This window comes from Leopardus geoffroyi, chromosome C1 (assembly GCF_018350155.1).
Source record: "Leopardus geoffroyi isolate Oge1 chromosome C1, O.geoffroyi_Oge1_pat1.0, whole genome shotgun sequence".
Lineage (NCBI taxonomy): Eukaryota > Metazoa > Chordata > Mammalia > Carnivora > Felidae > Leopardus > Leopardus geoffroyi.
The window spans coordinates 25,381,543-25,402,818 of record NC_059328.1 but is presented as its reverse complement, the minus strand read 5'-3'; the positions used below and the strand labels follow the sequence as shown (position 1 = coordinate 25,402,818).

At 43.8% G+C, this 21,276-nt stretch overlaps 1 protein-coding gene and 1 pseudogene across 4 annotated transcripts in view; one reads left to right on the top strand and one right to left on the bottom strand.

Annotated features, from left to right (window-relative positions):
• Positions 1-3,882: 3,882 nt before the first annotated feature.
• PHC2 (polyhomeotic homolog 2) overlaps positions 3,883-21,276 on the top strand; it is a 116,464-nt gene continuing 99,070 nt past the window's right edge. For 2 of the 4 annotated variants that reach the window (XM_045476589.1, XM_045476587.1), the window contains exon 1: positions 3,883-3,981. The gene's annotated coding sequence lies outside the window, so the exon portion shown is untranslated. Of the gene's footprint in view, positions 3,982-4,338; positions 4,819-21,276 lie in introns of those variants that run through there. The other 2 variants (XM_045476590.1, XM_045476588.1) reach the window with 2 other exon arrangements.
• On the bottom strand, positions 14,116-20,128 carry LOC123599915 (annotated as a pseudogene).

Genomic DNA, 21,276 nt, shown 5'->3' with positions numbered 1-21,276 from the left:
GTGTCATGTGAGGGTGGAGGCAGAGATTGGAGTAATGCATTACAAGCTAAGGCATGCCAAGGATTGCCAGCAGCCACCAGAAGCCAGGAGAAAGGCATTGAATAGATTCTCCCTTTGAGCCCCCAGAAGGAAACTGACCCCGCTGAGACCTTGATTTTGGATTTCTGGCTCCTGAATTATGAAAGAATCCATCTGTGTTGTCTTAAGCCACCTAGTTTGTGGTTTATGGCAGCCCTAGGAAACTAATATAGGTCTCCAAGGCCGTTATTTGGAAATCATGCCACTGATGCATGTTAACAGAGCCCTAAAAAGCACCAGTGGCCCTGACAGCTCTCCAAATGTTCACTGCAGATGAGTCATCATCGTGCCTATTGTGGATCTCTGAAACCAAGAAGCCTGACACCCCCGTGGGGGAAGGAAGAAGGCCTTCCATACTGTTAGTTAGCAGGAAGAGGATGCTGGGGGTGGAGAGGAGGGTTCCCAGCTGCTTTCCTTCCCCACTGGGGACAGCCCCAAAAAGGGGACTATCATCCCTATTAAATGTCACCGCCATTCACTTTCAGTCCTTCAGTAAGAGTATGTGGAACACTTATGGTGCTGGGTGTTGCTGGGCACTGGGGGAGAGCATGTGCCTGTGGATGGGGGAGGAATCCTAAAGAAATAGAACACACATGCCGTGAATTGTATGAGCCATGCTAGTACAGGGGTGGGCTTGCGGTATGGTGGGTGACTGGCATGGACTCGAAGATCGGTCCAGCTTGAATCCTGGTCCCGCCACCGCTTTCCACTGTGACCTTGGACAAGTTACTTCATCCCTCTGGGCCTTTGTCTTATTTTAAGTATTAAATAAGATGATATATATAACACAAGGCCAGAGTAAGTGCTCAATAAATGTTATTTTCATTGTAGGAGAGCAAAGATATTCACCAGAAACAGCTCAGTAAACGAGCAAGGTGATTATGATCAAGCAGGACCCCATCACTTCTTGCCAGACACTATCTGATCAAACGCTCAGAGCAACTCTGGGAGGAAGTTAGTCTCAGTTTACAAATAACATAACTGTGGCTTAGGAATGTAAAAACTTGGCCAAGCTCACAGAACGAGGACAAGTGGCAGAGTCAAGTCTCAAACTAGAGTCCTTAAGCACACATTCTTATTCCTGGGCAATCTTTATTTACAAATCAGAATGGGGAGGGCAGCCTACAGCATATAGTTGAGGGACAGAGAGAGGGCCTAGGGCACTTTGCTTAAGGCTGTGGTTGCCTCAAAAGTACATTGTTTGTACTGGACTTACATGTTTATTTTGTTTCATTAGCAAATACATTAGCAATACATTTCATTAGCAAATATAGGGCATTCAAGCACTTTATGTCAGTAACTCATTTATCCTCACAGGAGACTCAAAGGTGGGTACTGTATTATTCCCATATTACAGATGTGGAAATTGAGACACAAAGAGGTTAAGCAACTTTTCCAAGGTAGGGGAGGCAGGGCTCACACTTGCTTCTTTAGCTCCAAGGGACTATGCTCTTAACCATTGTTCTATACAGCATTATCTTTTGGGGTGGTGGTGGGTCGGCTGCCCAAGTGTATATGCCGGGGGAAGAGGGGCGAGAGAATTAACACCCCCCACACAAGCCACCCTTTGGTGCTATTGCTGCAATAAGACCATGAGTAATTTGACCCTATAAGGTGAATGGCAGGATGGGGGCTGTTTAGCCCTGGGATTCTCTGAGTCAACAGCTTTTCATCCCTGCCCCACTTCCTGAAAACTCTTTGCTCCTCAGCTTTGGAAATCCTTTGAGCACAAAGAGCTCATTTCCTGTGGCCAGGAAGGACGGACGAGTGCCTGATGACAGCTCATCTCCCTCATTAAGGCGCTCATAAAAGTGTTTCAAGGAGCCTGACTTATGGCTCCACTGTTTGTCAAGATCCCCTTCTGCAAGGAGCCACTCTGGTAATTTGGTGCTAGGAGATGTGCAGGAGAAACCAGCTCCTTTGAGTCCAGGAATTATTTATGATCCTAAGAAGAGGGAATGTCATTGGAGAGATAACAAGCCTTCACCAGCACAACAGACTGTTTAATATGCTACGAGGGATGGGGGGGGGGGGGGGCAGCTTCAACATTTCAAAGCTAGCCAGGAAATCTGGAGAGATTCTGTACATGGGGGTTGTCAGTTCCTATGAAAGCTCCTGGGGCAATAACAGCTAACAATTATGGAAGTTTTACTGTGAGCCATTTACTTGTGCTAAATGCTTTTTATATGTTAACCCATTTAATTCTCACGCCATTCCTGTCCTATTTTACAAATGAGGAAATTGAGGCACAGAGGGGTTAAGTAACTTAGCCAAGGTCACACATTAGTGAGTAGCCAAGTCAGGATTTTATTCCACATAATTCTGCCTCCATGGTTGTGCTTTTGAACACCAAACAGTCACAGCTTAGGAGGAAATTGGGTTTTAAATCAGCCCAATAAGATGAAATGTACATATATTCAAAGTTACCTTTAATAATCCCTTAAAATGCCTATAAAGTTTAGCATATTTGGTTTGAGGCAAATGGCCTTGTCCAGTAATCAGAAAGCCACTGAGCTAACCTAAAGGGAGGAGCAGAAGGAAAGTCCAAATGCAGATGCTAATATTTTTAAACTACTCTGCCTTTAGGCAAACTATCAAATCCCTAGAGGTAAAAATCAAGAGGCAGGGAATTATACAGTGTACTTCCTACCTTGCAGGGGTGACTCTGTTCTCTTTTAATATTTAGCCTGTGACCTTAACGCATATCATTTGTCACTTGATATTTTGCTGGCGCAAGAGAGAACGTAGTCACATTTTAAGAGGAGAGGTGGGAAAGTTCTGTTCTGCAAGTCCAAGTCCAAGCCTAAATGAAATGAACCTGGTGCAACAAGATTTCATGAGACTAGTTTGGAGCCAGATAAACCTAGCTTTGAACCTAAATCTGCTATTAACTAGCTGTGTAGCCTTGGGTAATTTGCTTAGCTTCCTAAAGCCTCAGTTTCTTAATCTGTAAAATGGTCATAGCAACACCACTGCATTGAGAAGATTGAATTTAAAAGTTTATAAAGTAGTGAGTTTGAGAATAATCATAGAAATTAAGTACTAGCCCTTAATAGCTATTTGACCTGAGACAGGTCATGTTACCTTTCTAAGCCTCATTTCTCCTCATCTGCAATAGGGACATAACTGCTCTGCCTACTAACCTCAAAGGTCTTTGTAAAGAAACACTAAAGCACTGTACAAGGGTTGTATGAGTATCTTCCAGACGCTTAGTATACCTGGAATTGTGAGGAGGTGCTGGGAGACCCCTGCTGGAGAAAACAACTCAAGAGAGTCCTGGCCTGAAGTCAGAAATGGGCTCAGACCTCCACTTTTAGCATTTGGTGTGGCTGTGTGACTTTGGGTGAGTGACCTAGCCTCTCTGAGCCTCCACTTTCCCTTCTATCAAGTGGGGTTAACAGTACTGACATCTCAAGGTTACCCCGAGAATCATGTCCAGCAGAAAAGTGTTAGGCACGTGGTAAGCGCTCGGTAACTATTTGCTGAGTCTGAATCCTTCTGAGAGGAGCCAAATTCAGCCCCTCTCCCTCCGCAGGGTGGGAAAAGTGCACGGTGTCTCCGCACAGAATTCAGGTAGTGGAGATGCTCCCGCCGGGCCACTGGGCTCCGGTGCCTCCCCACTCCCCCGCCCTCCCAGCCGTTGCCATGACCACCGGTTCAGGCCCGGAGCAGCACCTAGGCGTGTTCGCCCCAATCCCCGCCTTCCAGAGTGACCATTGGCTGGAACGGGCACGTGACGCGCGCTGGTATGCTAATATATGGTAATCGCCTCCCACGCCCCTCCTCCCCGGGCTGTGTCCGAGTAGCCAGCAGGGTGCGCGGCGCCGAGCCGAGGGGGCGGGCTGAGGGGCGGCCCCCGGGAGAGAGCGGCCAGGTGGAGGAGGAGCGCGAACGCGACCGCAGGTAACGGGCGGGCGCGTGCGCGCTGGGGCCGGCTCGCGGCGGGCGGGCAGCGCGCGGGGCACTCGGGCCGCCGCGCTGCCGGCTTAACCCTTTGGGCACCCAGCTGTCACGGCCGGGCCGGGGCGCGGCGGCCGGGTCGGGCCGCGCGGGGCGGGGCACTGCCGTGGGCACCGCAGGCAGGCGGCGGGCGGGCGGGCGGCCTGACCCGGGATCCGCGGCGCGGGGCCCGCGTGGGCACCCAGCAGTCCGGCCGGCGGAGCGACCGGCCGCGGCGCGCGGGGTGCGGGGACCCAGCGGCGACCAGGGCTGCGGAGCAGCTGCGGGGCCGGCACTTGCGGCAGGCTGCGGGGGGACCGGCTGGAGCACCGGCGCGCGCGCGCGGCTTCTCCGGGGCTGAGCCCCTTCCGCGCAGAGGCCCGCGCAGAGGCAGCCCGTGGCCTGGCGCGGCCTGCGTCCCCTGAGCTCGTCCCACAGAGTGTGAGGAGACCCTGGGGTCCGGCCTGACCTCGGCGTCCCCCACACAGCCGGGCCTGACAGCCCAGCCGCCGGCACTTTTGACCCGGAGTCACGCTGGGGCCCCTTGTGGGACGAAGGCGAGATTGGTGCTTAGGGGGCACCGGCGGAGGGAACTGGGGACTGTCGGTGCTGGGAGGAGAGGACAATCCCCTAAAGAAAAAGCAGGCCCCAAGATTTGCCAGGTTTGAGAAGGAGGGATGCCCAGGAAAGGCACTGGCCCCTTGTTTTCTGTGCTGGGTGATGACCTGACACTCATGGGCAAAGGTCACTGCCGGACACCTGGATCGGGTCTGTCATGTCCAGAGGAAGCGGCTGTTTTGCGTGAGTTTCTAACAAATTTCTTATAAGGCAAGGTTTAAATTCATCTTTCTTCCTCACCCTTCTAGGTCTGCTACAGAAGTGTGTTCTTTTAATTATCCACCCCCCCTCCCCCCCCCCCCGCAACCACCACCAGTTCGCTAAGATCTGTGGCAGCTTTAGGCTCACGGTGTCATTTAGCTTGCACTACAACAGAAATGGTAGGATGGACCATGTGCCACTAATGTTAAGCTTGCCCTGGGAGCTTCATGGAAGTGTGTGGGTGTGGGTGTATGTGGTGTGGTGGTGGTGGTGGGGGAATGTTGCTATCATCAATGGGGATGAAAAACTGGCTAATGTGCCAGATATATCAATAGAATTTCCTTTATGAGTCTAAAGTCGTTTCTTCCAAATCAGGGAAAAAAACGGGCTACGCATGAAAAGTACTAGGAACCAATTTGATTTTTGCAAGGGAAGTGCAAATTGTACTTTCATATTGTTCTTGATGTCTTTCATCACAGAACAACAAACACTTGCTATATGCCAGGCACTCTGCTGTGCCTTGTGCTATGTCTTGGGGATGCAGAGATGAATAAGATAATTAGTCCTTGTCCTCAAAGAAGTAGTGGGAGAGACAAATAAAATTGCCAGTAAAAGTGATCGCATAATAGATGTGTATATAAAGAGCTGTGGAAACACAAAGGAGAAAACAATTAGCTGTCTGAGAGGGTCAGAGAAGGCTTTCCAGAAAAGAACATGTTTAAGCAAGATCTTGAAGGATGAATAGGAGTTTGCCTTGCAGAGAAGATTGAGAAGGACAGGAAGGGCAGCCAAAAAAGAGGAAACAGTAAATACAGACAGCTGAAGAGTGTGGTATCTCTAGGTAATTGCTTTATATTGCAGCCATGGCCTTTTCCCTTTCTCAATGAAGTAACTTCCCAAAAGTAATCTAGAATTTCTAGTTGCCACTATAATTTTCCTTCTTATTGTTCTTCCTCTTATTTTCCTTCGTATTGTTCTTCCTCCCCACTTTTTCCCCTCATCAGTTTTTCTGAGCCTCATTCCATACAGCAAGAGGAAAATACAGGTCATAACCAGGGAAGCAATGCTGAATGTCAAATCTGTGAGGTCAGATTTCTGAGACCTGAGGAAGTGAGTAATAAGGTCACAAGCTGGGAGGATCTGGAGCAAGAGAGGATCTGGCCTGTGATATGGGTCAGGACAGGCAGTTCAGGACTGAGACCATGAATCATGCAGGAGTGACAGAGTCCTCTGTTACACGGTGCCAGCTGCAGAGGACAGGGTTAGATCTGACAGCTTCAAGCAACTATTCAGAAAAGGACAGCGCCATCTCCTCAATAGAATATTTCCAGCATTTCCTTCTTTCTGTTCTCTCTCCCTCCTTACTATTACCCTCTTTTGATCCCATTTTCCATCCATGATGCACTTTTATTGGGCCTCTTTTACTGAGGGCTTAGCTACCAAAGCAGAGAAATCCTGTTCTGCTGCCTTAGCATCCACCTCCAGAACTATAAATAGTCCATTTTACCTCATAAGCCATCAAATAGCCAGCCTATTTTTACTTCCTAATCATTTGGAAATAGCGATGATGGGCCTAGCGGTGGTACAGTGGGCATCCCCAAAGCTCACCTAATGTTTGAATCAGATAAAGGCCTTTTAGCTTTGTTTAAACCAACATTTATTTTTAGAATGGATAGTGGTGAATTTTTGGCAAATCCCCGGTCTTGAACTATATTACGGAGGAAGCGATGTAAAGAGGTGATGTGCTTAATGTGGACTGCTAAGATGGACAATTCTGTAAGTGCTAGAGAGTCACGGGTGCTATTTAAGCAATTTTCTCGATCACCATGTTTACTGAGCACCTGCTTGTGTGCAAATTCTGTGCTATATTTGTGGTTTGGAAAACACAGGAAAATGAGAGAGGTGGTGTAGTCTGGGAATTATTCTCTGCTAAACAAGGATTTGGATCCCAGTTCCACCAGTTACTTGCTATGTGACTTGGACAAGTTAGTTGACTTTGTTTCTTCATCTGTAATAATGCCACCCACCTCATGGAGTTGTGAGGATTAAATGTCAAGCAGCCATTCAGTAAGTTTTCAAAGTGATGAAATGTGTGGTATTACAGAAGTTGAAGAAAGAGAAAGATCATTATGGACTATGATTCCCAAGGAAGGCGTTTTTCAGAGGCATCGTGAATTTTGTTCTATAGAGAGAAGGAGGGTGGAAGGAATTTCCAGATGGGAGAAATCATGTTTATAAAACACAGGACTGGAGTATGGAAGAAAGTTTTCAGGGACCAATCTGGCAAGATCAAAAGGTTTAAGTAGGGAAGTTCTAAGACTAGTAGTGTTGGCTGCAGCCAGATTTTAACAGGCATTGAATACTGAACTAAGGAGTTAGAACTTTATCCTGTATGATGGAAAGTCTGAAGATGTTTGGTTAGGGAAATGTGGGGTCATGAGAGTCTTTTTAAGAAGAGTCTCAACAACAGTGTGAAGAATAAACTTTAGTAGGGATGGGGTGCCTGGGTGGCTCAATCGCTTAAGCGTCTGACTTCGACTCAGTTCGAGATCTCATGGTTCGTGAGTTCAAGCCCCGCGTTGGGCTCCATGCTGACAGCTCAGAGCCTGGAGCCTGCTTTGGATTCTCTGTCTTCTTCTCTCTCTGCCCCTGTCCCGCTCATGCTCTGTCTCTCAATAAATAAACACTAAAAAAAGTATTTTTTTAACTTTAGTAGGGATAGAAAGAGAACTGCACAACCAGCTAGTACATTATTTAAGTAGTCTAGATGTGAAGGGGTAAAGAATTGAATTAGGGCGATGGAATGAAAATAAAAAGATGGGTTCAATAAGTATCATAAAGGAAACATGAACAGGACTTTATGACTGACTGGATACAGAGGTCAAGAAACAAGGAAAAATCAGATCTAGCCTTGAAGATGGTTGACAAGATTAACAGAGATAAGACAAAAAGGAAAACCAGTTTGGGGAGAAGAGGAAATGCTAGGTGCTAGATACCTTTTTAAAAAATGTTTATTTATTTATTTTGAGAGAGAGAGAGAGAGAGAGAGCAGGGAGGGGTAGAGTGGGGAGGAGCAGAGAGAGAGGGAGAGAGGGAATCCCAAGCAGGCTCCATGCTGTCAGTGCAGAGCCAACTTGGGGCTTGATCTCACAAACCATGAGATCATGACCTGAGCCCAAATCAAGAGTCAGATGCTTAACTGACTGAGCCACCCAGGGAGTCCACTAGGTGCAAAATATCTTGAGGTGATACTGGAACTTACAAGTGGACATGTCCCATAAGTATTTGGAAGTGAGAGACTTATGCTCAAAACAGAGAAGTCAAGGAGTATTGTGTATAGAAGATGATAACTGAAGCCATGTGATTAGCTTGGCCCACCAGTGGTAGCAGCATAGAAACAGAAGTATGGAGGACCAAGGGCTAAGGCTTGAAGATTGCCCACATTTAGGGAGGTAGGAAGAAGAAATGTAGTCAGTATGGTAGGAAAAAAAGGAATATCAGAGAAGCCAAGGAACCATCTTACTTATTCATCCAACAAATGCATTCCCTTTGTGTACCTGAGAGATGTGAGACTGAGTAGACATTCTGTTGGCCATGAGGGTGCATATCACCAAAGTCAGAAGAGAGGGTTTCAAGCTGGAGGAATTGGTCACCAGTATGAAATTGTACAGAGAAAGTGAGAAATGCCCATTTCATTTAGTAAACATGGGGTCATTAGTAACTTTGAGAACAATAGCTTTAGTTCTTGCCCATGGCGGGTGTTCACCCATGGGGGTGGCCATGGGGATATTAAACACCAGAGTGAAAAAGATGTGCCATGAGATGTGGTTAGGAAATGGGGACCGCATGCAGATCACCTTTTGTATACTTTGTAAAAAATGGGAAAAAAGTAGGAAAGTGGTTAGAGAAGGCAGAAGAGCCAAGCAAAAGATTTGATCTTCCTTGTCTGCTTCATTATTTTAGTTTTCTTAAAACCTCAGTCTCATGCTTTCATGTCCTTTATAGCAGTTCAGTAATTCATTTCCTAAACTTACTGCTCTGACAGTTACCTGCATATTTCATTGAACAATAATAGATCAGCTGCCACTTATTGAGTGCTTACTATGTGCTAAACACTTTGTATACGTTCTATTCATTATCCCACTTAATCTTCACAATACTGGATTACAACCATACAATCTCTCGGAAGCATGGAGAGGCTAAATAAATTGCCTAAGATCACATAGGGGATCTGGGATTTGGACCCAACTCGGACTCTAAAGCTCCTCTAAAGGACCATGCTGTAATAGTCCCTGAAGGCAGGGCCAGCTTCATGAGTGTGCAGCCTATGCAACCTCTCGGGGCCCTGCATTTAGAAGGGCATTCTCCTCCCTGCATCTCCTCATTTGGTTTAATGCTCTGTTGTTGTTACCTTGAAATTCTTAATATTTTTTTTAAAGTTTATTTATATTTGAGAGAGAGAGGAAGAGGGAGGGACAGAGAGAGAGGAAGAGAGAGGATCCCAAGCAGGCTCTGCCCTGTCAGCACAGAGCTCAATATGGGGCTCAAACTCGTGAACCATGAGATCATGACCTGAGCCAAAATCAAGAGTTGGACGCTTAATCAACTGAGCTACCCAGGTGCCCCTTAATAATTTTTAATGAAGGCGCTGCTTTTTCATTTTGCACTGGGCCCCACAAATCAGGCAGCGAGTTCTGCCTGCAGGTATTGATACTTTGCCTAAAGCAGGGCAAGCATGTTGTGCTGGATCCCTTGTTTTGCTTGTGTAGTGTATCTAAGTCCTTGCTGTGTCATGGTGCACGTTCACATTTTCCTGTGGGCTTCTCACTTTGGACTCCTGATGGAAAAGGCAAAGGGGGGATATTTTGAAGTTCAAGTAGATAGCCAGTAGGAAAATAGAGAATAAAGAGGCAAGGAACTATTTGCCCGGAATGGCTCCTGGAAACTCATCCATCGAGTCTTGAGAGTATTATTAGGTAGAGTTACAGTCCTGCTGCTGTCTTTACTCCCAATTTAAATAAGAAATGAGTTCATTTCTATTCCTTTTGTAGTCAAATAGTCCCATTTGCTTGTAGGAAGCTATGGCGACCTTTTTTAACCTACTGAAACAGAAATTGAGGTTGAACGGGTATAATACAACTTGTCTGCCCTGATCTGATGTCTTTTTAGCCAGGCTGATGCCTCCCCTGCACCCCCATACCAGGGACTACCCAGAAGCTGTGAACCATGCAGCCCCATTTACCTCATGTGTCTTGAATGTCCATGTTCACCCTAATCTTCGTCGCCTGCTCTATTCCTTTATCTACCCATATGAATCATGGAAGCCAGGAAAACTTAATCTTGGATATTATCTCTTATTTTTGGCTTTACAGTCATTACTTGGCACTGACACCAAATGAAGTTTTTCTGGTCCTCACGATTATTGCTCTCTCAAAAAACAACTTTTCCTTACCCTCTTGCTCCTCCCACTCCCGGTCCCTCTGTGTAATCATTTGACCAGTACTGACCAAGTCCTTATAGCACTTGATGCTAGCTGACCACCTGACCAGGTCCCCGCACCAGCCAGCTTAGATCCTTCTGTGGACGATATCAGACAAGACTGTGATTGTGTTGCTTCCTCCCATTACCTGTGTCATTCCCGTTCAGAGTGTCTGTTCTCACTTTCTTTTTTGTTTTTTAATTTTATTTTTTATTTTTTAAATTTTACATCCAAATTAGTTAGCATATAGTGCAACAATGATTTCAGGAGTAGATTCCTTAGTTCCCTTTACTCATTTAGCCCATCCCCCCTCCCACAACCCCTCCAGCAACCCTCAGTTTGTTCTCTGTATTTATGAGTCTCTTCTGTTTGGTCCCCCTCCCTGTTTTTAGATTATTTTTGTTTCCCTTCCCTTATGTTCATCTGTTTTGTCTCTTAAAGTCCTCATATGAGTGAAGTCATATGATTTTTGTCTTTCTCTGACTAATTTCACTTAACATAATACCCTCCAGTTCCATGCACATAGTTGAAAATGGCAAGATTTCATTCTTTTTGATTGCTGAGTAATACTCCGTTGTATATGTACACCACATCTTCTTTATCCATTCATCCATCGATGGACATTTGGGCTCTTTCCATACTTTGGCTATTGTTGATAGTGCTACTATAAACATGGGGGTGCATGTGTCCCTTCGAAACAGCACACCTTTATCCCTTGGATAAATGCCTAGTAGTGCAATTGCTGGGTCGTAGGATAGTTCTATTTTTAATTTTTTGAGGAATCTCCATACTGTTTTCCAGAGTGGCTGTACTCCTGTTCTCACTTTCTACTCCCAACATGGACCAGGTGAGCCTAAGAAAAACTCTTTATAGTTTTAAAGAGATTTAGAATATAACCCTATGGCATATGTCACGAAACAAAGTTTCAATGGCCAGGTGTTCTCCATGGTCTCCTACTTGTGCTGGTGGTATAGTCTCCATAAGGTCCTGTAGTAGTCATCTGCTGCTGTGTAACAAATTACCACCAAATTTATCAGCTGAAAGCAACAAACATCTCTATCTTTTAAGAGTCAGTTCAAGCATTGTACCTCAGAAGCATTTCCCAACTTGCTTTTAACGAATTAGTATCCTTACTCTCTGGTCTTCCTTTGTACTTTAACATGTCCTTATAGCACTTACCACAGTGTTGTAATTGCTAGGCACCAGGTCTTTTTCATATCTGTAGCTGCAATTCCTCAAACCATTCCTTGAACATAGCTGATGCTCAATAAATAGTTGTTGAATATGCTTAAAAATAGCTTATACCTTTATATACTTTCTACTCTAGAAAACTTATATATACTACAAAGTATTTACCCTTATGCCCTATGATAAATATACCCTTCTTCATCTCCCTGTCTAAAGGCTCAAGTGTCACGTTGTTGAAGATGTAAAGAAACCATTGTATATGTCAAAGACTTGTTGACACACCAACTCACCTATTCCAGGGGGGACTTGTTGAACTTGTCTGGGTTAAGTCCCTGTTCCATCCATACTCTGAAACCAGTTCTGACCTTTGTAGGAAATTGTATAACAAGCCCCTAGCCCAAAGATACTTGGCTCGATAACAAAGCCAGCATTGGTTCACTATTTAAATATTTGACTATAAACTTTATGAAGGCAGGACCTGGGTCTGTCTTATTCACTGCTGTATTCCCAGCACCAGGTACGATTTGATGCTTAATAAATACATGGGCGATGAATTAGTGACACTCCATTCTTGAGTCTCATGTTCCATTCCTGTTATCCAGGTCCCGAACTCTGATCACCCAGAATCTTAGGCCTGAGTTCTTCATTTCATATGGCCCATTTTGTCTTGCTCCTTGACTCGTCTTTTCCAGCTCCTCATCATAGCTGATCTTTGTGAATTTGACCCCTTGCTTATTCTGAATTAAGGTTCCTCTTCCTGTCTTGATCTTTCTAATAATATTGGCCAGATGCCCTTAGGAGACTATTCTTTTCTCTACCTATAACCAGAAACTGTATGTGTTGAAAAGTATTGAACTGAAGAGAATTCCATTCAGATTTCAAAAGAGAGGAGACAGGCCCCTTAAGAAGTGAATTTTGGCCAGAAACCAAATTGTAAAATTTTGTGAGTCTGTTAAACTGATTAACTTGTAAACTTAAGCAATTCAATGCAAATTAATTTTTATACCAACCAGCAAATCCAAGGAGGGGAGGGAATTAAGTGAGTGTGTAAATATGGTTGCCAGGGAGACTTTTCCTGACAGAAGAGAGAACCTCACAGGAATGTATACAGGCCCAAGAAAGCAATGTAACCTGATCTTTCTCTGTTCTCTTTTTGATGGGGGAAGAAAACAATGTGGAAACCATGGGTACAGATAAGGGTGGCTTTAGGCTCTTCTAGAGACTGGAGGAGTAAGTTCTCCTTCTTGAAACAGGGCTGAGTAGTAGAGTTTTCCAGAGCAAAATGACTATTACAAGGCACCTATTCCTTCCGAGGAAACTTCTGGAAATGTAGAGCACTGAATCCATCTCTGAAATAGCATTCATTCATTCAACACATGTTTATTAAGTACTTTCTAAATGGCCCATTGCCCAGATAGGAATATGGTTATAAGGATTGATAATAGTTTGAAGGTACTGTATCATATCTAGTGGATGGTCTTAAATTTTTGTCTAAATAAATTTTTTGAAATAGAAGGTAATATATGGACCTAAATATTTAATGCTTTTTAAATTTTTTAAATGTTTATTCATTTTTTGAGAGAGACAGAGCGTGAGTTGAGGAGGTGGAGAGAGAGAGGGAGATACAGAATCTGAAGCAGGCTCCAGGCTCTGAGCTGTCAGCACAGAGCCCAACTTGGGGCTCGAACTCATGAACGTGAGATCATGACCTGAGCCAAAGTCAGACACTTGACTGACTGGGCCACCCAAGTGCCCCAATGCTTTTTTTTTTTTTTTTAAATAACATTCTTTTATGTTATGTCATGTTAGTCAGTTGAGTGTCTGACTCTTGATTTCTACTCAGGTGATGATCTCATGGTTCATGAGATCGAGCTCCTCATAGGGTTCTGTGCTGACAGTGTGGAGCCTGCTTGGGATTCTCTTTCTCCCTCTCTCTGTCCGCCCCCCCATCTCTCTGTCTCTCTCAAAATAAATAAATAAATAGAAAAAATAAAATTCTATTTGTAGTAAAAGCATGAGCACAAGTGTATTTTCTGCTATTTTTGTATTCTCAGGTCATTGCTCTTGAGAAAAACCTAACGTGAAAATTGATCCATAAAGCCACACCTCAAGGTGGATATTCATCTAGTGACAGTGTCATCTGAATTGTAGGTGTAGTACCAGTTAAGGACAAATCCATCTCCTAGAGAGCTACAATCCAAAGAGACCCTAATATTTTACCTACAAGTGATGGGTGATTTGAGGTCTAAAATCTTGGCTGTAAAATGCATTTGGGTTGAAATGTGTAACACTGTCACATATCTGAGGCCTACCCTTCAGCGTCTCCCCATGTACTTTAATATGCTGGAGTTTTGTACTGTGTATGGTGCCTTTCAGTGGCCCGCAGAGAGGGAAGTAGAGGGTAATGGTTAACAGCATGGACACGAGAGCCAGTCCACTTGGGTCCCGGCTCTGCCTCTACCACTCGTTCACTGGAGCTTCACAGCTTTCTTCAAGTCCTTCCCCCCTCTGCTCCAGTCTCTTTGTGCACAGTGAGGATAATAATAGTACCTAGCTGGAAGAAGTATAGAATTAAACAGGTTAATACGTGTGAGGTGCATAATAAGTAAGTACCATGTAAGTTGTACCTCTTATTACTTCCTGTGTCCTAGAGAGTAGGGTTGATTCCATTTGAAGGAAGAGCCAGTTGAGATGTATAGAGGTAAAATTTCCCTAAAGTTGCACAGTAAGTTTGGGCTCAAATTATTCTCTTTCTTTCTTCCTTTTTTTTTTTTTTTTTTTTTTTTTTGAGAAGGAGTTTGCTTTACTGGGGGGGAGAGCACTGTACATGATCAACGGATGAAGGCAGCCCAGTGGGCATCCTGCACATCACACTCAAAAAGGTACACAGGAGGTTTTGCTAAGAAAGATCAACTGGAACATGGGTTCTTCTGGGTAACTTCCCCAAACTCATCCCCCCTAGGAGCTGGGACACTCCTGACCATTTCCTTGAAGGCAAATGTGGTCATTACAGATAGAGCCCCTCAGGGGTGCATTCTTGTTTTTTATAAAGAACATTTTCTTTAGATTTTTTTTTTTATGAAGAACATTTTCTTTAGATTTTTTGAAATCTTCATTTGTTGCTTTCATTCTACATTCTCTCAAGGCCATCAGACCAGCTTCTGTACAGATTGCCTTGATGTTGGTCCCAGAAAGGCCATCTTTAGCCATGATCAAGTCATCCAGGGCCACATCATCGGCCAGCATCATCCTGCTTGTGTGGATCTGAAAGATGTGCTTCTTAGTCTTTTCATCAGGCAGGGGGAACTCAATTTTCCTGTCTATGTGGCCTGGTCTGACAAGTGCTGGATCCAAAGTTTCTATTCAGTTTGTGGCCATGACTTTCACAAGTGAAATCCATCCAACTGGTTCAACAGTTCCAACATTGTTCATTGAATTTCTCTCTCACCGCCACAATTTGAGGCATATCTTTTTATTCCAGTGGCTTCAATTTCATCAATAAACATGATGGATGGTGCATGTTCTTCCACAGCTCGAAACAATTCCCGAATGAGTTTGGGCTTCTCACCTAGGTACTTCTGAATCAGTTCAGAGCCAACCACCCTTAAGGAAGTGTCTGAGGCTTAGTTTGCTACTGCTTTGGCTAATAAGGTTTTACCTGTGCCAGGTGGACCATAGAGAATGACCCCCTTTGGGGGCTTTATATCCATCTCTTCATAATATTCAGGATGAGTAAGAGGAAGCTCCACAGGTTCCTTAATTTCCTGGATTTGGTTGTCCAACCCCCCAATATCAGCATAGGTTTCCTTGGGGTCCTTTTCTACTTCATCACTGTGACCAAGGATCCGTGTCATCCATGAGCATGCCTATGATGGCATGCACCTTGGGGTTGAGCAGGACTGAGCAGCCTGGCTCCAGCAGATCCTTGTCTACAAAGGAAAGAATGCTGACATTGTGTACTGTGGGCTCAGATTATTTTCATTCTTAATTTAGCCCTGAAGCTTTCCATTCTACTTAGTAAGAGAGACAGAAAATGAGAATTGGAGTAGGAGAGACGAACTTGGCTTTGGGAGCATTTGGAAATAGGGATTATTTCACAAAAGATGCTGGCACTACAGCATACAAAAATGAAGTTGTCTTCTCAAAGGCAAAAGAGTGTAAGAAATGGTTGGGAATCATATAAGACAGGGGATGTCATACAGGGGCAGGCCTGTCGTATGTTGAGCCCCAAATTCTGTCTCTGATCATGATAACAAGGGACAGTTGGAGGGGGTACTGTAGCTGCCATCCATGATGGGATCTTCTGGTTATAGGGATGGACCCGCCCATCCCTAACTGTCTTAGGGTCCTGCCTAAGGACACTAAGGCTAGTTCACTCAAGGATTTAAGCTCTATTTCTATTTTGGGTCTTTAAAATCTGTTCATTTATTCAACATTTTTAAAACTCTGTACCCCCATGCTAGTAGCTAGGGATGCAAAAATGACTAGAACCCAATCCTGGCACCCCAGAGGTTTATAAAGGAAGACAGATGTGGAAATGTTGATTATGGTATTGTACTTAGTGCCATTAATAGGAGTATGGGCAAGGTGTTTTGAGAGCTTAGAGGAGGGATCACTTAATTCTGCTTAGAAATGTCACCTTCTAGAGAAAGTGACATTTTAAATGACGACAGGAGCATAAGGAGTCCTCAGGTGGACAGTGTGGCTCAGACAGGAACACTATGTACCAAGGTGGGGTGTTTATGTATGGGAGAGCAAGTATACTTGGAGAGTTCCAAACATTCTGACATGTTCAGAACAAAGCGTACGAGTAGGGTAGTGGCAGAAACAAGGCTGAAAAGTAGGTCAGCAGCAAATACAAAGGCTTGGCTGGCCAAGCTAAGGAATTTGGACTTACTGTGCAAGGCCCTGAAGAGCTATTGGAGCACAGGAGCAGTGATGGGGTCGGGCCTGCCTTTTGGGAAGATCAGAGCGGCAGTGTGGAGGGTGGTTTGGACTGAAGTGAGACCAGAGACAGAATCACAGGGTTAGAAGAGTGTCTCTAGTTCCACTTCTCATCTCCTGCCAGTATTTTTACTGTCGAATATATGTACTTGTTCCTTCAGCCCAGATTTATCAATGGCATGCCAGGTACAGGGCTAACTGCTGGAAATTCTAGAAGAAACCACACACAACCCTGCCGTGGAGTTACTTACAGGGTCTTACTTGTCCTAAACAAAAGCTTGCTTGTGTTTTTAGTCCTCCTTGTCTACCTTATGCCTCACCTTGGTCCCAGGGCTGGTGTTCTGTATATGAAGATGAGCTGTATTGTCCTGGCCTTGTCTATGCTCATCATGATGTCCCTGTCTCCATTATAACTCCTCTCAACCTTCATCTCTCCTAAGCACAAAGCTCTCATCACTTAATGAATTCCTATGGAGAATGAATCGATTACATCCCCTTTTTAGACTTCTGCTATTTAAATTCTTAATTTACTCTCATTTCCCCAAACGTCAGGCACTCTACATTAGTGCTCTTAGTCACATGTTAAACATTTCAGGCCCTACTTCCTATCCTTTACTAGCTTACAAAGTCCTTACTCTCTCCATTCTTTTTTTCTTACCCCAAGGACACAGATACCAGAATTGCAGACTGCATTATTTTCCATGTTTTTTCTTTTTTTCTTTTTCTTCTTATTTTATTTGAGAGGCAGGGTGTGTGTGTGACCAGGGAAGGGGCAGAGGGAGAAAGATTCTCTCTCTTTGAAAGAATCTTTTTTTTTTTTTATTTTTTTTTCAATGTTTACTTATTTTTGAGACAGAGACAGAGTGTGAGCAGGGGAGGGGCAGAGAGAGAAGAAGACACAGAATCTGAAGCAGGCTCCAGGCTCTGAGCTGTCAGCACAGAGCCCTATGTAGGACCCGAACTCACGAACCATGAGATCGTGACTTGAGCTGAGGTCGGAAACCCAACCGACTGAGCCACCCAGGTGCCCCCTCTTTGAAACAATCTTAAGCAGGCTTCACACTCAGCACAGAGCCCAACACGGGGCTCAATCCCATGACCCTGGGATCATGACCTGGGCGAAAGCAAGAGTTGGACACTCAACTGACTGAGCCACCCAGATGTCCACCCCCCACCCCTCACTACCCCGTGCTTTTTCTATGTGGCGTTAATGCCTTTCACCCATGAGATCACAGTCCCCGAAGGAAAAACTCCTCCCACTCTGAAAATCCGGAAATTGAAGATGAGAGGATATTTCCACTGCAATAGAATAACAGAATTTTGTTAGAAATAGTAGTATTTAGTCCATAATAATACATTGTGATTACGGTTTATTGAGCACTTATCACATATGCTAATTGCCAGGCTAGAACTTTACATGAATTCTTATTTAAACCTCAAAGCAACTCTGCAGGGTAAGAACTCTTATGACGCCTATTTTACAGATGAAGAAACAGGCTCAAAGAGGTGCAATGATTTGTCCAAGGTCACATCATTAACACATAATAGCGTCAGATCCCGAACTTAGGCCTGATTCTAGAAGTGCATTTCTTCACTACTGTGGAGCACAGAGTAAAGGTGCAGGGTCTGAGTGGAGGTACCTGTGGCCATCAAGAGTGAGCCAGTTGTCTTCAATGTTTAGCCATAACTGCAATCATCAAATCTAGTTCTTGGTTCTTTTTTTTCTTTTGTAATTTTATTTTATTTTGGAGAGAGAGAGCATGCTCAATCAGCAGGAGAGGGGCTGAGGGTGGGAGAGAGAGAGAGAAAGGGGGGGAGAGAGAGAGAATCTTAAGCAGTCTCCACAATCAACATGGAGCCTGACATGGGGCTCGGTCCCACAACCCTGGGATCATGACCTGAGCCAAAAATCAAGAGTTGGTCACAGAAGACTGAGCCCCCCAGGCGCCCCTCTTGGTTCTTACTAATCATTTTAATAAGCTATTTTATTTGGATCATAATGGCACAGTAATTTTCTAGTAGCAGCCCCTCCCTCCAAAGTTGTGATGTTTGTCATAATTTTATAGATTTGACTTTGTATGTTGGCCCTACAGAGATGTTATAGTTCATGACAGATGCTATGCTCATAGTTCTGGGACCTACTTCAGGTGAACAGACTGTGCCTTGGCATATGGCTGCATATTCTAACAGGTTTGTTGTAGAGACACCTAAATGTCCTTTTAAAAATGTTATATATGGGGGCGCCTGGGTGGCTCAGTCAGTTAAGCATCTGACTCTTGGTTTCGGCTCAGGTCATGATCTCACGGTCATGAGACTGAGCCCCAAGTCAGGCTCTGAGCTGAGTGTGGAGCTTGCTTGGGATTCTCTCTCTCCCCCTCTTCTCCTCCCCCACTCGCATTCTGTCTCTCTCTCAAAATAAATAAACATTTTTTTTCAATGTTATATATGTTGTAGTTTCCACACAACCTCAGTCTACCCCCAGGGATGGGTGTAGTAGGCTGAATAATAGCTATCCAAAGATAATTAGGTCCTAACCCCTGGAACCTATAAATGTTACCTTATAAGGAAAAGGGGTCTTTGCAGACATGATTATGTTAAAATCTTGATATGGGGAGATTATCCTGGGAATCTGGGCAGATCCTACCTCCAGCCATAAATGTCATCCTAAGGGAGAGGCAGAGGGAGATTTGACAACAGAGATGAGGAGGCAATGTAAACACAGAGGGAGAGATTACAGGGGTGCAGCCACAAGCCAAGGACTGTGGACAGCTGCCAGAACTCAGAAGAGTCCAGGAGTGGATTCTCCATGAGAATCTCTAGGGGGAGTGCAGCCTTGTCAACCCCTTGGTCTCAGCCCAGTGAGACTGATACTGAAATTCTGGCCGCCAGGACTGGGAGAGAATAATCTTCTGTTGTTTTAAGTCAGGGATTTTGTGGTAATTTGTTATGCTAGCCACAGGGAACTAGTGCAATGAAAATGGTCACTTTTTGTACTGCTTAGTTCATTTAGAGGGCGTATACCATGTCTTAGTAAAGGTAACAACCAACTACTATAACATGAATAATAATAACAATAGTTTCAGCAGACAATTGTGTAATGCTCACTATGTGCCAGGTACTATTATACACATTTGAGATGTATTTACTCATTCAATTTTCTTTCTTTTTTTTAATTTTCTTTAATGTTTATTCATTTTTGAGAGAGAGAGAGAGAGAGAGAGACGGAGTGCGAGCAGGGGAGGGGCAGAGAGGGAGAGAAACACAGAATCTGAAGCAGGCTCCAGTCTTCAAGCTGTCGGGACAGAGCCCGAGACAGGACTCAATCTAATGAACTGTGAGATCGCAACATGAGCCAAAGTCGGACACTTAACCAACTGAGCCACCCAGGGGCCCCTACTCATTCAGTTTTCATAACAGCCCTATGAGGGGAGTTCTATTACTGTCTCCACTGTAAGTGGGAACATTGAAGTACAGAGAAGTTGGGTAACTTGGCCAAACTCAGGCAACTAGTAAGTAGTAGGGCTAGGACCTGAACCCAGGCAGTCTGGCTCCAAAAGTTCATGCTGTGAAACATCACCGCACCACATAGGAGTTTGCACGTAGGAGGCGTTCAACAAAGGACACTGTGACACTGTCAGTGTCAGTCCTCTGGCCACTTCCTCTCTCCACGTTTTCTGCCATGTTCGCTGCATTTGTCTTCCTCCATTTGTTCTTCCTTATCTTTAATGTCTTGTCTCTGTTGTTTTTTTTTTTTTTTATTTTTATAATAGCCCTGTGTGGTTTTGGTATCAGAGTAATCCTGGCCTCATAAAATGGATAAGAATTTCCCTTTTCTGTTTTCTGGAAGCGTTTATATAGCATTGGTTTTATTTCTTTTTTGAAATTTGAATTCACCAGTAAAATCATCTGGGCCTGGCATTTTCTCTATGGAAAGCTTTTAAACCAAGAATCTGTGTTAATAGATAAAGAGCTATTCAAGTTATTTCTTCTTGAGTGAGCTCTAATAGCTTGTATCTTTCTAGGAATTTGTCTGTTTCATCTAAGTTGATTACTGTATCGGCTATAGGATCCTTTTAATGTCTGTGGGATCTTTCATTCTTATTATATATGGCAATTTGTGTTTTTAATCTCTTTTTTCCCCTAGTCAGTCTGATTAGATATTTATCAAGGTTATTGAATTTTTTCAAAGAACCAGCTTTTCATTTCATTGATTTTTCTCTATATTTTTTCTGCATTCTATTTCATTGATTTCCATTCTCATCTTTATTATTTCCTTCCTTATGTTACATTTCATTTGCTCTTCTGTTTCTAGCTTCTTAAAGTGGAAGCAAAGATGAATGATTTGAGATCTTTCTTGTTTTCTAATATAGGTGGTTTAATTCTATAAATCTTCCTCTAAGTATGGCTTTAGCTATATCCCATAGACTTTGGCATGTAACATTTTTGTTTTTATTTAGTTCAGAATATCTTCTAATTTCCCATGTGATTTCTTCTTTGACCCAGGAACTATTTTGAAGTATGTTGTTTTGTTTCCACATATTTAGGATTTTCCCAATAGCTTTCTGTTACAGATTCAAGTATAATTTTGTTATGTTCAGAAAATATAGTTTGTATGATTTTAATTCTTTTAAGTTTGTTAAGACTTATTTTATGATCCAGAACATGTATTCTGTTGTTATTGATATATATTATTTGGTCCTCTGTAATATGTCTTTTTTTCCCTCTGGCTACTTTTATTTATTTATTTTAATGTTTATGTATTTTTTTTTTATTTTTTTTCAACGTTTATTTATTTTTGAGACAGAGAGAGACAGAGCATGAACAGGGGA